Genomic DNA, 16,416 nt, shown 5'->3' on the forward strand with positions numbered 1-16,416 from the left:
TAAATTCCTGGACACATACACCCTTCCAAGACTAAACCAGGAAGAAGTTGAATCTCTGAATAGACCAATAACAGGCTGTGAAACTGAGGCAGTAAGTAATAGCCTACCAACCAAGAAAAGTCCAGGACCAGACGGATTCACAGACAAATTCTACCAGAGGTATAAGGAGGAAATGGTACCATTCCTTCTGAAACTATTCCAATCTATAGAAAAAGAGGGAATCCTCCCTAACTCATTTTATGAAGCCAACATCATCCTGATAGCAAAGCCTGAAAGACACACAACAAAAAAGAATTTTAGACCAATATCCTTGATGAACATCGATGCAAAAATCCTCAATAAAATACTGGCAAACCGAATCCAGCAGCACATCAAAAAACTTATCCACCATGATCAAGTGGTCTTCATTCCTGGGATGCAAGCCTGGTTCAACAAATGCAAATCAATAAACATAGTCCAGCATATACAGAACCAAAGGCAAAAACCACATGGTTATCTCAATAGATGCAGAAAAGACCTTTGACAAAATTCAACAGCCCTTCATGCTAAAAACTCTCAATAAATTAGGTATTGATGTGACGTATCTCAAAATAATAAGAGATATTTATGACAAACCCACAGCCAATATCATACTGAATGGGCAAAACCTGGAAGCATTCCCTTTGAAAACTGGCACAAGACAGGGATGCCCTCTCTCCTCACTCCTATTCAACATAGTGTTGGAAGTTCTGGCCAGGGCAATCAGGAAGGAGAAAGAAATAAAGGGTATTCAGTTAGGAAAAGAGGAAGTCAAATTGTCCCTGTTTGCAGATGACATGATTGTATACTTAGAAAACCCCATCATCTCAGCCCAAAATCTCCTTAAGCTGACAAGCGACTTCAGCAAAGTCTCAGGATACGAAATCAGTGTGCAAAAATCACAAGCATACTTATGTACCAATAACAGACCAACATAGGGCCAAATCATGAATGAACTCCCATTCACAATTACTTCAAAAAGAATAAAATAGCTAGGAATCCAACTTACAAGAGATGTGAAGGACCTCCTCAAGGAGAACTACAAACCACTGCTCAACAAAATAAAAGAGGACACAAACAAATGGAAGAACATTCCATGCTCATGGATAGGAAGAATCAATATCATGAAAATGGCCATACTGCCCAAGGTAATTTATAGATTCAATGCCATCTCCATCAAGCTACCAATGACTTTCTTCACAGAATTGGAAAAAACTACTTTAAAATTCATATGGAAAAAAAGAGCCCTCTTTGCCAAGACAATCCTAAGCCAAAAGAACAAAGCTGGAGGCATCACGTTACCTGACTTCAAACTATACTACAAGGTTACAGTAACCAAAACAACATGGTTCTGATACCAAAACAGAGATATAGAACCAATGGAACAGAACAGAGTCCTCAGAAATAATACCACACATCTACAACCATCTGATCTTTGACAGACCTGACAAAAGCAAGAAATGGAGAAAGGATTCCCTATTTAATAAATGGTGCTGGGAAAACTGGCTACCCATAAGTAGAAAGCTGAAACTGGATCCCTTCCTTACACCTCATACAAAAATTAATTCAAGATGGATTAAAGACTTAAATATTAGACCTAAAACCATAAAAGCCCTAGAAGAAACCTAGGCAATACCATTCAGGATATAGGCATGGGCAAGGACTTCATGTTTAAAACACCAAAAGCAATGGCAACAAAAGCCAAAATAGACAAATGGGATCTAATTAAACTAAAGAGCTTCTGCACAGCAAAAGAAACTACCATCAGAGTGAACATGCAACCTACAGAATGGGAGAAAATTTTTGCAATCTACTCATCTGACAAAGGGCTAATATCCAGAATCTACAAAGAACTCAAACAAATTTATAAGAAAAAATCAAACAACCTCATCAAAAAGTGGGCAAAGGATATGAACAGACATTTCTCAAAAGAAGACATCTATGCAGCCAACAGACACATGAAAAATTGCTTATCATCACTGGCCATCAGAAAAATGCAAATGAAAACCACAATGCAATACCATCTCACAGCAGTTAGAATGGCGATCATTAAAAAGTCAGGAAACAACAGGTTCTGGAGAGGATGTGGAGAAATAGGAACGCTTTTACACTGTTGGTGGAACTGTAAACTAGTTCAACCATTATGGAAGACAGTGTGGCAATTCCTCAAGGATCTAGAACTAGAAATATCATTTGACCCAGCCATCGCATTACTGGGTATATACCCAAAGGATTATAAATCATGCTGCTATAAAGACACATGCACACATATGTTTATTGCGGCACTATTCACAGTAGCAAAGACTTGGAACCATCCCAAATGTCCATCAATGACAGACTGGATTAAGAAAATGTGGCACATATATGCCATGGAATACTATGCAGCCATAAGAAAGGATGAGTTCATATCCTTTGTAGGGACATGGATGCAGCTGGAAACCATCATTCTCAGCAAACTATCGCAAGAACAGAAAACCAAACACCGCATGTTCTCACTCATAGGTGGGAATTGAACAATAAGATCACTTGGACACAGGAAGGGGAACATCACACGCCGGGGCCTGTCGTGGAATGCGGGGAGAGGGGAGGGATGGCATTAGGAGATATACCTGATATAAATGATGAGTTGATGGCTGCCACACGCCAACATGGCCCATGTATACATATGTAACAAACCTACACGCTGTGCACATGTACCCTAGAACTTAAAGTACAATAATAATAATAAAAAAGAAATACTTCGTACTTCACAGAATATTTTGCAACTGTAGGGAAGATCACACATTCAAGATGATAATTATAAAAACGCTATTTCTTTAACTCTCTAAACAATTTCATTAAAATTCTTTCAATAATTTTTCATATCTAAGAGAGTGATATGATCTATTCAGGATTATAGATTTATAGTACATATATCAAGGTATTTTATATGGGATAGAATTTGAAAGTGTAAAATATAATCTCCAGTGAAGGGAAGATTTTTTCTCCCCCAAACAAATGGTTTTTGTATTTTATTATTGAAAATAAAGAAATAATAAATGAAAAAAAAAAGGATCAGAGCAGAACACCTCACAGTGAAAAGCTCTGGCCTGCATCGCCTCAATCTACTGAAAAACCCTGGCATTTAGTTTGAGGCCTTGTTTAAACGCGAATTTACTTGGAAAGGAGATTTTAGCTATTTTTAGTCAGTGTGAGTGGATTACAAATACTTTCTTCATAATCCATTTTCAGAGGAGGGAAACAAAGATAAAGATGATATCTTGGAAGCCTGCGGGAGGACAGAAAATGGCACAGGGAACAGAAGCAAGAGGCAGCAAAGGGACACATAATTGACTGCACCGTTGTGCTTATAACTGGTCTTGGACATACTTATGCCACAGACATTTGCCAATTCAAGACGTGCATTTTAACATGGCCTCTCACCTTGGGGCTCAGGAAATTACAATCTGGCTGAAAAAAATGAGCATTCCAGAATGTATAGCACATGAACTAAAGTGTCTAGAGAAAATGTATTTTCCTTTTCTGTCCCCAAAGTGTGAAACCTGAAGCATCTTTAACTAAGAATGATTGTGAAGCACATGATTCTTCGCTCATAAAAAATCTTGGAAGAAACTAGTGCTATACTTTTGGCTCCGAGTTGCAGATGAAGCAGGAAATGTTAAAATATTCTGGACTCCTACACAAAGGCTCTCAGTCTAAAATGGAATAAGAAACTCTTTTGGAAAAGATAGGGGATTAACAGGTGTGGGTTTTGAGTGTGTGCATTCTCCTTAGCTGACTCCTGAAAGTGTCCCCAAGGCTCTGTCTTTGGGAGATGGAAAGAGACAAAGCCTTAGGCAGGCTGATGCACAGATACAAAGATACTTATGTTTGTCAGGAGCAAAAAGGAAACCATGAGTCACACAGAAACGAAGGATTAAATACATAAAAGAGATTTCGCTTTTCCTGGAATTCTTACTAGGGAAAAAAAGCAACTTTTTTTCTCTTAGTACAACAAATATCATTTTTCAGTGTAGAAATGAAGAGCATGTTTACATGTGCAAAATTAAGTGATTTTTCCAATTTATACCCCTCCTTCTCTTTCATTAAGGTCAAACAAAATGCCTTCTAGCAGATGAATTGCTACTCTTTTACACAAAAATAATCCATAGAATGTAAGTGTATAAACCTGAATTTTATAATGTTTCTGTGCCTTTGGAGGCAAGAGTACACTTCTATTAAGTTATAGTAGTTCTATACTACTGAAAAAAATATGGCAGCTTAAAAGAGAAAGCTCTTACCTTGGTTTTCCTTAAATTTACCAAATTTATTCAATTTTATCCAAAGCATTAGACTACCAGCAAAATATGTGACAGATGGTGGGGAAAAGAAATTTTTTAAAAGTCTCACAATTCTTATCTGTCTTCTAGTTTACAGTACGTATTGTTTTTAGTGAAAGATAACAGCCGTGTGCTTTAGTGCTTAGGCAAATGTACACTGAATACCAAAATGTGCGATGCATACCTAAAGGAGGCTATTTCTGTTGCTTCATCGGATTATCAAAATATGGGAAATGAGTTTGGGGGGCATGATGTGAAGAGCCTGCCATAAAGAACCGAACTGCAGTGTCCTTTATCCAAAATGACTGGGACCAGAGGTGTTTCAGATTTTTTGAATTTTACAGTATTTGTGTTATATCAATTGAGGATTCCAAATTCAAAAACCCTAAATTCAAAATGCTCCAATAAGGATTTCTTTTCAGCATCATGCTGGCACTCAAAATGTTGCAGATTTTGGAGAATTTTTAACTTCAGATTTGGAGATTTGGGATGTTCAACCTGTATTACACATGAAAGCAAGGCCAGGGTTAAATCCTCAAGCTCATCTCCCACTTTGCTAAAGTGGGAACCATATATTCCAGAATCCTTCAGTTTTGAGTTTCCCCCACTAAGGGTTTTCATGGATTTAAGTGATCGAGAAAATAATGTTTCTGGTGGTGGCTGATGGATGGAGTGACCATCTCTCCCGTATAAACACCTTAAGCACCACTGTGTCCAGATTTGGACTCTGACCGATAAGAGATAAATTGACCTAGAGTAGCTATCAAAGAAGTACAGTTGGAATCAATAAGGAGTTGATTAAGGTAGTAGAGTTTCAATCAATTGTCAGCCTAAAGGAGGAGAAAAAGATGCTTACTAAAAAGCATCATTAGATAATTTGCCACAAGGAAAAGTTCTATTTGACACAATGACTAGGTGAGTGAGTTTCACATTCCTCCCTCAGTACTGACAAGAAATATATCACACACAAATTATATCAATTGTACTTGCTATTTTAATGTCTGAATTCCTTCCCCCATTTTCCCCTTGTGAGCAGAAACACTCTCATCTCACCTTCGTATCCTCAGTGCCTACCATGGTCCCTATAGAGCAGAAGAGTCCTTTGATAAATATTACTGGATATCATAATCATGACAATCACTGAAATTAAGGGTAAAACGTAACAAAGGAAGATTTGACAATGAGAATTTGCACACGTTCCCAAGACTGTCCAAGGAAGAGAACACTTGTTCAATGCAACTATTCCAGGTCTTTGAAAGGAACTCTCAAATATCTAATATATTGTAGAGGTAAAAAAGAAAGAAAGAAAAGAGCTATATAATAATCACAGCCTGGAAAATGTCATGAACTTTCTTGGGAGCTGAGTTACAGTCAGAGTTGTCTAAGCAGAGGTGACATAACCAGTTGTGCATGATATTGCATATGTATTACATGAATATTGGACCTTTAGTTTCTTCCCAATTCAAAAGTCAATAGTTGGCCTATTCATTTGGTTGTGTACAATTACTTGTTGATCACATCCCATAATGACAGTTAGCATCCTTGCCCACTTCTATATTCACTGTTAAGAAGTGTCCTTGGTAGTTTTGTTTTCTAAGGTGATTTTCCCAGCAAGAAGGAAACAAGGGCTCTAAGATAAGTGAGCTTGATTTTAAAGTCAGGTACATCTTTTATAAGATACCCTTACTGATACCCTGGCCTCTAGTCCTATTCTATCTAATCCATTTTCTTCTCTGATGCAAGAGTGACCATCCTAAACATAAACCTGAAACTACCACCACACTCTACTCCATAAGACCCTTTAATGTCATCTAACTGCCTTCAAAAGAGAGTCTAAATGGCCGTAAGTGGTCTTTCCCTTAACTACCTCTTCATCTCCAGATACTCCCTCCCCTTGCCCTATGTTCAGACATTGAGAAATTTACAGTCCTCAATTGTGACATGTGCTCTGTCTTCCCTATCTCTGGAGATCAGCAATTCTCCACAGGACACAATTTTGCGCACCCCCCCGCCCCCGCAAGGGACATTTGGTAATGTCTAGAGGCATTTTTTGGTTATTGCAATTCAAAAGATGCTACTAGCATCTAGTGGTAAAGGCCAAGATGCTGCTAAACATCTACAATGCATAGGATTGTACACCAGTCTCATCAAAGGATTAACCAGCCCAAATGTCAATAGTGCTGTGGTTGATAAGTTCTGTTTTAAATAAATGAATGATAGCAACCTATGTGCAGCAAATCTTAAGGGAAATCCCCTCAAACAGTTCCTCTAAGACAGAGTTGGCAAACTGTGACCTAGGCCAAATTGGGCTCACTGCCTGTTTTTGTAAGTAAAATGGTACTGGAACATGGCTATGCCCATTTGCTTATGTATTGCCATTTTATCTATGGCTGCTTTTGCAGCAGAGATAAGCAGTTGCAAAATAGACTGTCTGTCCCATAAACCCTAAAATATTTTCTATCTGGCTGTTCACAGAAAAAGTTACCAACCCTGCTGTAAAATACCCCTACTAGTCTCCTGATCCTGAGATTTCAGAAAATGTGTACAGTTATGACTTGTACATGAGAAAGAAAATAAATTTTCCCAACTGCCACACTATTTCTGTTTTGGAACAGTAAACATAGATATAGAATAACTTAAAAGTTGTTTTCTGGGTGTCCACATAATCTTCTGGGAAAAGCATTTCCTGGAAACAAATACTGAGCTTTGCTGGCAAGATACCATTAAAGAGAGTTCAGGGCTTGGCAGGAGCAGATGTGAGGAGGGTTGGGGTGGGGTGGCGTAAGAAAGACTTGGCAATCAGATCTTACTCTTTCCTCTCTAGAAGTCTCTCCACTCAACATGTTCTGAACACAGCCTGGCATACCCTTTGAAGCAAGTAGACTCTGTCATGTCTCAGTTTCAGGTACTTGCTAAAATTTGCATCGAGAGATGATAAGAGACAGTGAGGCAAATGGCTATTAGGAGGAAAATAGCTAATGTCTCAAGAACTTGCTTTGCTGTTGAATCGTTCCTCTAACATTAATAGATTGCTAATAAAATGAGAGGCATACAGAGGTTGCAATAGCTACGTGACCCTGGAAATGTCAGCGAGGGTTTCCCCACATGGTTATTGTTGGCAAATGCATCAGTTGAGCAATGCAGACATATATCAGATGCATGAAATATCAATTCAGTATTTAAGTTATTTTTTACCTAATAACCCTCCATTTATTGTGTTTATGGTGAAGGAAATGGGTTCCTTATTACCACATGTGTATGTACCCCTACGCTCATACATACCGCATTGTGCTTCTTACCTACTGAGATATTCGTAGTTTGGGTGGCATCCCAGGAACTATAGGAGAGGGAGGGAAATTTCTGTGACTGCCTACAGAGGACATATTTTCCCTGGGGATATAACATAGGAGAGTACTGCTCCTATAATTGGGACATCTACCTATCAGGCAAATCAAAATAGGGTTCTTCCCAAATATCTGAAAAAAAATCATGTGTGCAAGCAGCCAGAGAGCAAGGATTGTAAAACAAAACAGAGGTTGTCCTGAGAGCAAATGCCAATATCAGAAATGGGATCTGCAAGGATACTGCAAAGATTGCAAAACCACCAAACAATCCCTTTGTGCAATTTATTTATATATTCATTCATTCATTTATTTATTTTTTGAGACAGAGTCTCACTCTGTCACCCAGGCTGGAGTGCAGTGGCACAATTTTGGCTCATTGAAACCTCCGCCTCCTGGGTTCAAGCGATTCTTCTGCCTCAGCCTCCCGAGCAGCTGGGACTACAGACGCAAACCACCACATCCAGTTAATTTTTGTATTTTTAGTAGAGAGGGGGTTTCACCATATTGACTAGGCTGGTCTCGAACTCCTGACCTCGTGACCCGCCCGCCTTGGCCTCCCAAAGTGCTAGGATTACAGCAAATTATTTTTAAAAAGTGTTTTCTCTGATGGGAGTAGCTCTGAAAATAGGACATGAAAACTTGGACCAGCAACAAGGCTGGGAAATCAAGCCTGAGAGTCCTGCAGTATGCCAGGGATCCCAAAGGGGAGCTTTTCCTAGGAAAAAAAATATAACTTAAATAAAACCGTATCAAATAATAATAGAAATCTAAATACATAAATTAAATCAGTAGTTTAAAATCTTCTCCAGAAAAAAAAAATCTTAAAGACGAATTTTTTAAAGGCTGACATATGTATTCAATTATATGTTTAAAATCCTGTATAATAAAACACCAGTAACCAAATCAAAAAAGATCTGTATAAAAAATTACAAAGTATGTAAAGTCTTTAATAGTCAAATTAATATGCAGAATCTATAGAGAACTCCTAAAATCAATTGAGTGAAAAAAGAAAGTTACGAACAAGAAATTTACATGAGACAAAATATAAATGGCCAATTTTGTATAAAAATATGTATATTTACCTCTCAATAGAAAAATGCAAATTAATATTAAATATTATTTTGGGTCTATCTGTACTAGTTTTCTTTTTTAAAAGATTTCAATAGCTTTAGGGGCACATGTGGTTTTTGGTTATATGGATGAATTGTATGGTGGTGAAGTCTAGGATTTTAGTGCACCCATCACCCAAATAGTGTACATTGTACCTAAGAGATAGCTTTGCATCCATCACCCCCTCCATTCTCCCCCTTTCTGGGTCTCCAATGTCCATTTTACCACTCTGTATGCCTTTATATACCCATAGCTTAGGTACTACTTGCAAGTGAGAACATGTAGTATTTGAGTTTTGATTCCTGAGTTAATTCACTTAGAATAATGGCTTCCAGTTGCATCCGAATTGCTGCAAAAGACAATGTTTCATTCTTTTTCATGGCTAAGTAGTATTTCATGGTGTGTTTGTGTATATATACCACATTTTCTTTATCCACTCATTGATTGTTAAATACTTAGTTTGATTCTATGTCTTTGTAATTGTGAATTGTGTCATGACAAACATATGCACGCAGGTGTCTTTTTGATATAATGACTTATTTTCCTTTGGGTAGATATCCAGTAGGATTGCTGGATGAAATGTAGATCGACTTTTAGTTCTTTAAGAAACCTCCATACTGCTTTCCTACTAATTTACTTTCTCACCAGCAGTGTATAAGCATTCCCTTTTCATCACATCCATAAATATATCTATTGTTTTTTGACTTTTTAATAATGGCCGTTCTGGCTGGGTTAAGGTGGTTATCTCATTGTGGTTTTAATTTGCATCTCCCTGATTACTAGTGACACTGAGCATTTTATGTTTGTTGGCCATTTGTATATCTTCTTTTGAGAAATATCTACTCATGTCCTTTGTCCATTTTTTAATAGGATTGTTTCTTTTTTTCTTGTTGATTTGTTTGAGTTCTGTGTAGATTTTGGATATTAGTCCTTTGTTGGATGCACAGTTTGCAAATATTTCCTACCTATTCTTTGAGTTTTCTATTTCCTTTGATGATTATTTCTTTTGCTGTACAAAGCTTTTTAGTTTAATTAGGTCCCATTTGTTTATTTTTGGTTTTGCTGCATTTGCTTTTGAGGTCTTAGTCATAAATTATTTGCCTCCCTCTTGTCCAGAGGAGATTCTCCTAGGTTTTCTTCTAGAGTTTTTATGTTGTCAAGTTTTAGATTTAAGTCAATATTTAGTTAATTTTTGTATATGGTGAGAGGAATCCAGTTTCATTCTTCTACATGTGGCTATCCAATTTTCCTGGCACCATTTATTGAACAGCATGTCTTTTCCCCAGTTTATGTTTTTGTATGCTTTGTCAAAGATTAGCTGGATATAAGTATTTGGCTTTATTTTTAGGTTCTCTATTCTGTTCATGTATTCTGTGTATCTACTTTTATACCAGTACCTTGCTGTTTTGATTATTATAGTGTTGTAGTATAATTTGAAGTCATGTGATGCCTTAGATTTGTTCATTTTGCTTAGAATTGTTTTGACTATTCAGGCTCTTTTATGATTCTCTATTAAATTTAGAATTAATTTTTCTAATTCTGTGAAAAATGATATTAGTATTTTGATAAAAATTGCACTGAATCTATAGATTGCTTTGGCCAGTATGGTTATTACCGTGATATCAATTCTTTCAGTCAGTGAGCATAGGATGTATTTCCATTTGTTTGTGTCATCTGTAATTTCTTTCAGCACTGTTTTATAGTTCTCCTTGTAGAGATCTTTCACCTCCTTGGTTAAACATATTACTATGGATTTTTTTTTTCTCTACGTGTGTGTGTGTGTGTGTGTGTGTGTGTGTAGTATTGTAAAAGGGATTCAGCTCTTGATTTGATTCTCAGCTTGGTTATTGTTGGTGTATCACAGATCCATTGATTTGTGTACATTGTTTTTGTAAACTGAAACTTTATTGGATTTGTTTTTCAGATCTAGAAATCACTTGAAGGAGTCTTTAGGGTTTTCCAGGTATAAGATTATATTATCAGCAAAGAGATAGTTTGACTTCCTCTTTTCCAACTAGGATGCTGTTTATTTCTTTCTCTTGTCTGATTCCGCTGGCTAAAACTTCCAGTATTATGTTGAGTAAAAGTGGTGAAAGTGGGCATTTTTGTCTTGTTCCAATTCTATGGGGGAATGCTTTCAACTTTTCCCTGTTCAATATGATCTTAGCCGTGGGTTTGTCATATATGACTTATATTATTTTGAGGAATGTTTCTTCTATGCCTACTTTGTTCAGGTTTTTATCATAAAGGGATGCTGGATTTTATTGAATGCTTTTTCTGTGTCTATTGAGGTGATCCTATGGCTTTTGTTTTAAATTCTGTTTATGAGATGAATTACATTTATTGACTTGCATTGAACCATCTCTGCATCCCTGGGATGCAACCTACTTGATCAGGGTAAAATTTTTTTTGGTTGAGCAATTGGATTCAGTTTGCCAGTATCCTGTCAAAGATTTTTCATTTATATTCATCAGGGGTATTGGTTTGTAGTTTTCTCTTTGTGTTATGTTATTTCCTAGCTTTGGTATCAGGGTGATACTGGCTTTGTAGGTGAGTAAAGGAGGATTATCTCCTCCTTTTGGAATAGTTACTGTAAACTTGGTACAAATTCTTTGTCTGGTAGAATTTGACTGTGGATTTATCTGGCCCTGGGTTTCTTTTTGTTGTTGTTGCCAGTTTTTAAATTGTTGATTTAGTCTCACTGCTTGTCATTATTCTGTTCAGGATTTCTATTTCTTCCTGAATCAAGCTAGAAGGTTGTATGTTTCCAGGATATAGCCATTTCCTCTAGGTTTTCTAGCATGCATGCAAAGAGGTGTTCACAGTAGTCTCAAATAATCTTGTATATTTCTGTGGCATCAGTTGTAATGTTTCAATTTTTATTTTTAATTGAGTTTATTTGAATATTCTCTTTCCTTGGTTAATCTAGTTAGTGGTCTATCAACTTTGTTTATCCTTTCAAAGAATGAGCTTCTCGTTTCATTGGTCTTTTGTATTATTATTATTATCGTTATTATTATTATAGATAGGGTCTTGCTCTGTTGCCCAGGCTGGACTGCAGTGGCTTAATCACGGTTTACTGCAGCCTCAACCTCCTGGACTTAAGCGATTCTCCCACCTCAGCCTCCCAAGTAGCTGGGACTATAGATGCACATCACCATGCCAGGCTAATTTTTGTACTTTTTTGTACAGATGACGTTTCACCGTATTGCTCAGGCTGGTTTTGAACTCCTGAGCTCAAGCAATCCTCTGGCTCTCAGTGAAATGCACTGAGGACTTCTCAGGAGAAGGGACGGAGCCACCACAGCTCTCCTTTAAGGCAAGCAGGAAAGCAATCTGCCTCCCAGTTACACCCCTTACCCAGTCTTCCAGCTATTCAGATCAGACAGGCACCTCTTTTCATCTACATGGATGCTGATGTTCCATGTACAGAGGGATTGTGACTCTGCCTCTCATGCAAGCCTGAACCTGGAAAGCACATCTATGGGGATGCAGTCACCCTGAAGTGTTCCACAAATGCAGCCTACCGATGTACGCACACCAAGTTCCTATGGGAGAAGCTGCAGCTGTGTCTGCAGTGCTTGATAAGAGAGAAAAGAAGTCACCTTCTCTAAGACTCTTCACAAGCACCAGGGGAGCAATCAGTAGTAAGCACCCCATTCAGCTCCCACAGACTTTGTAAGGCAGGTCTCACACCCACAGTGTTCTGCTAGCAGCAGCTAGCTGCATTCTAGGCAGCCTGCACTCAGAACTCAAAACTGCCCCAGGCCATAAGCCTTCCTGAGACAAAAAACCTAGCCTTCAGATCATGACCCTCCTGGTGGTTCACTCATGAAGCAGGGTATCCACCTCTTGTGCTCATGGTTATAGCACACTTCCTGTGGTTCTAGTCAACAGGGTTTTCCCCCACTTGAGATTATATTGCAGATCTTCACTGGGAGCTTCTTTCTACCTGCGACCACCGCCTGAGTTAACTGACAGACTTTCATGAGGTCCCATGTGAGGTAGGATCAGGAATGGCTTTCCTTCATCCCTGCTGGAGTCTGGGAGTGCATGCAAAGCACATCCCAATGCCACTCCTTCTCATATACTCCCCACTGCTCACTAAGTTAGCTCCAGCACTGGGTAGGATTAAGGGCTTCCCGTGTGGCCTGGATTGCCCAGCTCCCCTGTAGGAGAGCGTGTCATAGCAGCAGTCTCTCCTCCTTTCATGGTGTGCAAACTCAGTTTTCCATCTGGTTCACAGTACAGGATGCTGCCTTACACTTCTTTCAAAGGGTTGGTGGTTTCTTTCAGTTTTTCTCTTAAGTTCTTTTGTTGCTTATTGGAAAAATATTCACAGTGTGACTCTCTATACACTATTTTGTCTTTCCAAGTAGGAGAGGTATGCTAACATTGCCTCCAACATGCCGTCTTGAAAAAAGAATTAAAGATGAATTCTATGAAATATCCAAAGGACAGATCATCCCAAACTGTTCTAGAGAAGGGAAAGGAGGAACATTTCCCAGTGCCCTCTATGAGACAAACATAACATTGATGCCCAAACCAGAAAAAAAGAGTTGAAAAAAGAAAACCATAGGCAAATTTCACTCTAAAACACAGATATAAAAATCCTAAAAATAATATTAGCAAACCAAACCCAACAGTTAAAAAACATATGTAACATTATAACTGAAATGAGTTTATCCCAGGAATTCAAGGGTGGTTTAATAGTCTATGAATATCTTTTATAATATTAACAAATTAATAGAAAAAAACCATATGATTTCAACTTCACAAAAAAAATGCTTGAAAATATTCTATATCAATTCAAAATGTGAGATTTTGTTTGTTTTTAAGCATTTCTTACAATGGAACAGAGTCCTGAGGCAGACAGGCAGAAACAAAATTTGAAACGTTACAATGTTAGGGAAAGGAAGGAGCTATCCAATAAATGATGCTGAGAAAATGGATTATCTCTGTGAAAAATAAAATGACACTGGACCTCTTACCTCATACTGTATTAGTCTGTTCTCATGCTGCTAATAAAGACATACCTGAGACTGGGTAATTTATAAAGGAAAGAATTTGATGAACTCACAGTTCTAGATGGCTGGGAAGGCCTCACAATCATGGCAGAAGGCAAAGAAAGAACAAAGGCATGTCTTACATGGCAGCAGGCAAGAGGACTTGTGCAGGGAACTCCCATTTATAAAACCATCAGATCTCAAGAGACTTGTTCATTACCATGAGAACAGCATGGGAAAAATCCACCCCCATGTTTCAGTTACCTCCTCATGCTTTGGGTCCCTCCCATGACACCTAGGGTGAGGTTTGGGTAAGGACACAGAGCCAAACCATATCATATACCATACATAAATGTTAATCCCAGATGGATTAAGGACATTATTGTAAATGGCAAAACTTTAAGACTTTTGAAAGAAAACATGGAAGACTATCTTTATAACCTCAGTATAGAAGAGGTTCTATGTGATAATAATGTTGAATATTATCATACAATGATAACCTAGAAATTCCACATCCCCCCATAAAGGCATACATTAAGAATGTTCATGGTAGTTAAACTCATATTTTGTCATTTTAACTTTTTTTAAGTTCAGGGGTACATGTGCAGGTTTGTTACATAGGGAAAGTTGTGTCATGGGTTTGTTGTACAGATTATTTCATCACCGAGGTAACTAATAGGTATTAGTAATGAATAGGTAACTAAAATAACTAATGGATATTAGTAACTAATAGGTAACTAAACTAACTAGGATAGTTATTTTTCCGGATCCTCTCCCTCTTCCCACCCTCCACTCTCCAGTAGGCCCCAGCTTCTGTTGTTCCCCAGTATGTGTCCATGTGTTCTCATCATTTAACTCCCACTTACAAGTGAGAACATGTGGCATTTAGTTTTCTGTTCCTGCATTAGTTTGCTAAGCATAATGGCCTCCAGCTCCATCCATGTCCCTGCAAAGGACATGAGATCTCTTTCTTTTTTATGGCTGCATAGTATTCCATGGTGTATACATACCACATTTTCTCTATACAGTCTATCATTGATGGCCATCAATGATGGCCATCAGTTCGAGACTGGCCTGACCAACATGGAGAAACCCTGTCTCTACTAAAAATACAAAATTAGCCAGGCACAGTGCCCAGCTACTCAGGAGGCTGAGATAGGAGAATCGCTTGACCCGGGAGGCGGAGGTTGCAGTGAGCTGAGATCGTACCACTGCACTCCAGCCTGGGCAACAAGAGTGAAACTCTGTCTCAAAAAAAAAAAAAAAAAAAAAAAAGATACCAAGTCCTTTGAAGCAACATGGATAAAGCTGGAGGCCAGTATCCGAAGTAAATTAACACAGGAACAGAGCTCTCACTTATGAGTAGGAGTTGAACACTGAGTACACATAGACACACAAGAAAAGGAATAACAGACACTGGGACCTACTTGAGGGTGGAGGGAGAAAGGAGGGTGTGGATCAAAAATCTACCTATCAGGTACTATGCTCATCCCTGGGTGGCAAAATAATCTCTTCACCAAAAACCTATGGCATGCAATTTACCTACATAACAAACCTGCACATGTACCCCTGAACATAAAATAAAAGTTAAAAATCTAAGTGATTTTTTTTCTATTTGGCCTATAATACATCCATCACAAAACAGAATTACACTGATTTTCCCTCTATTTGTGTGTAACAAAATCTTTCAGGAAAATAAAAATCCAGGGTCTCCCCCCACCCCCACCCAATATTTTAGGATAAAATAGAAGCATTGAGAAAACGTGTGATACTTACCTGTAGTTTTGTGAATTTCAGAGCAGAAAGTAGGAGCTAAGTCAATTAGCACAATAGACAAATGTGAAGAAGAGAAAGAATAAAGTATATCTAGATATAACAGCACAAAATCACTGAAATTTAATCTGTTAATTGTTTTATGCAACTCATTGTGCTCTTCCCACAGATACTGTCAGATCAAGGAGAAAAATAAGAGTCACATCGCTTCCTAAAAAAATAGTCCAATGTCTTTAATAATCAGAGATTCAGTATTCAGCTTCTAAGGAAGGATTGACTCTTCCTGATTCCTTGGGGATTAGTCTTAATAACCACAGACAGAAGAACTCATAGCAATGAGCCAGGATGAAATTTTTAAAATATTTTATTCTAGAACACACAAAAAGTGCAGCAGTGATCTTATGCTCATGGAATTCACTGATCTTGCCACATTCCACACCATCCTGGAGCCACTGGCTTGACAGGATGGTGGAATGGTCTTTTTGAACACTCAGTTATAACGCCAGTTAGATGGCAATACCTTGCATGACTTGTACAAGGTCCTCCAGGAGGCTGTATATGCTCTGAATCAGCATCCAATATATGGTATTCTTTCTCTCAGAGCCAGAAGTCACAGGTCCAGGTATCAAGGGGTAGAGATGGGAGAGGCACCATTTCCTATTCACTCGTAGTAACCCACAAACAAAATGTATGCTTCCTGTTCATTAGACTTTATGCTCTGTTGGCTTAGACGTCTTAGTCCCAGAGGTAAGAATACTTCCAACAGGAGATACAACAAACTTCCACTAAACTAGAAGTTGAGACTGCCACTTTGGGCTCCTCATAACTCTGAGTCAACGGCCAAGA

Source organism: Chlorocebus sabaeus, chromosome 22 (assembly GCF_047675955.1).
Source record: "Chlorocebus sabaeus isolate Y175 chromosome 22, mChlSab1.0.hap1, whole genome shotgun sequence".
In the NCBI taxonomy this organism is placed as follows: domain Eukaryota; kingdom Metazoa; phylum Chordata; class Mammalia; order Primates; family Cercopithecidae; genus Chlorocebus; species Chlorocebus sabaeus.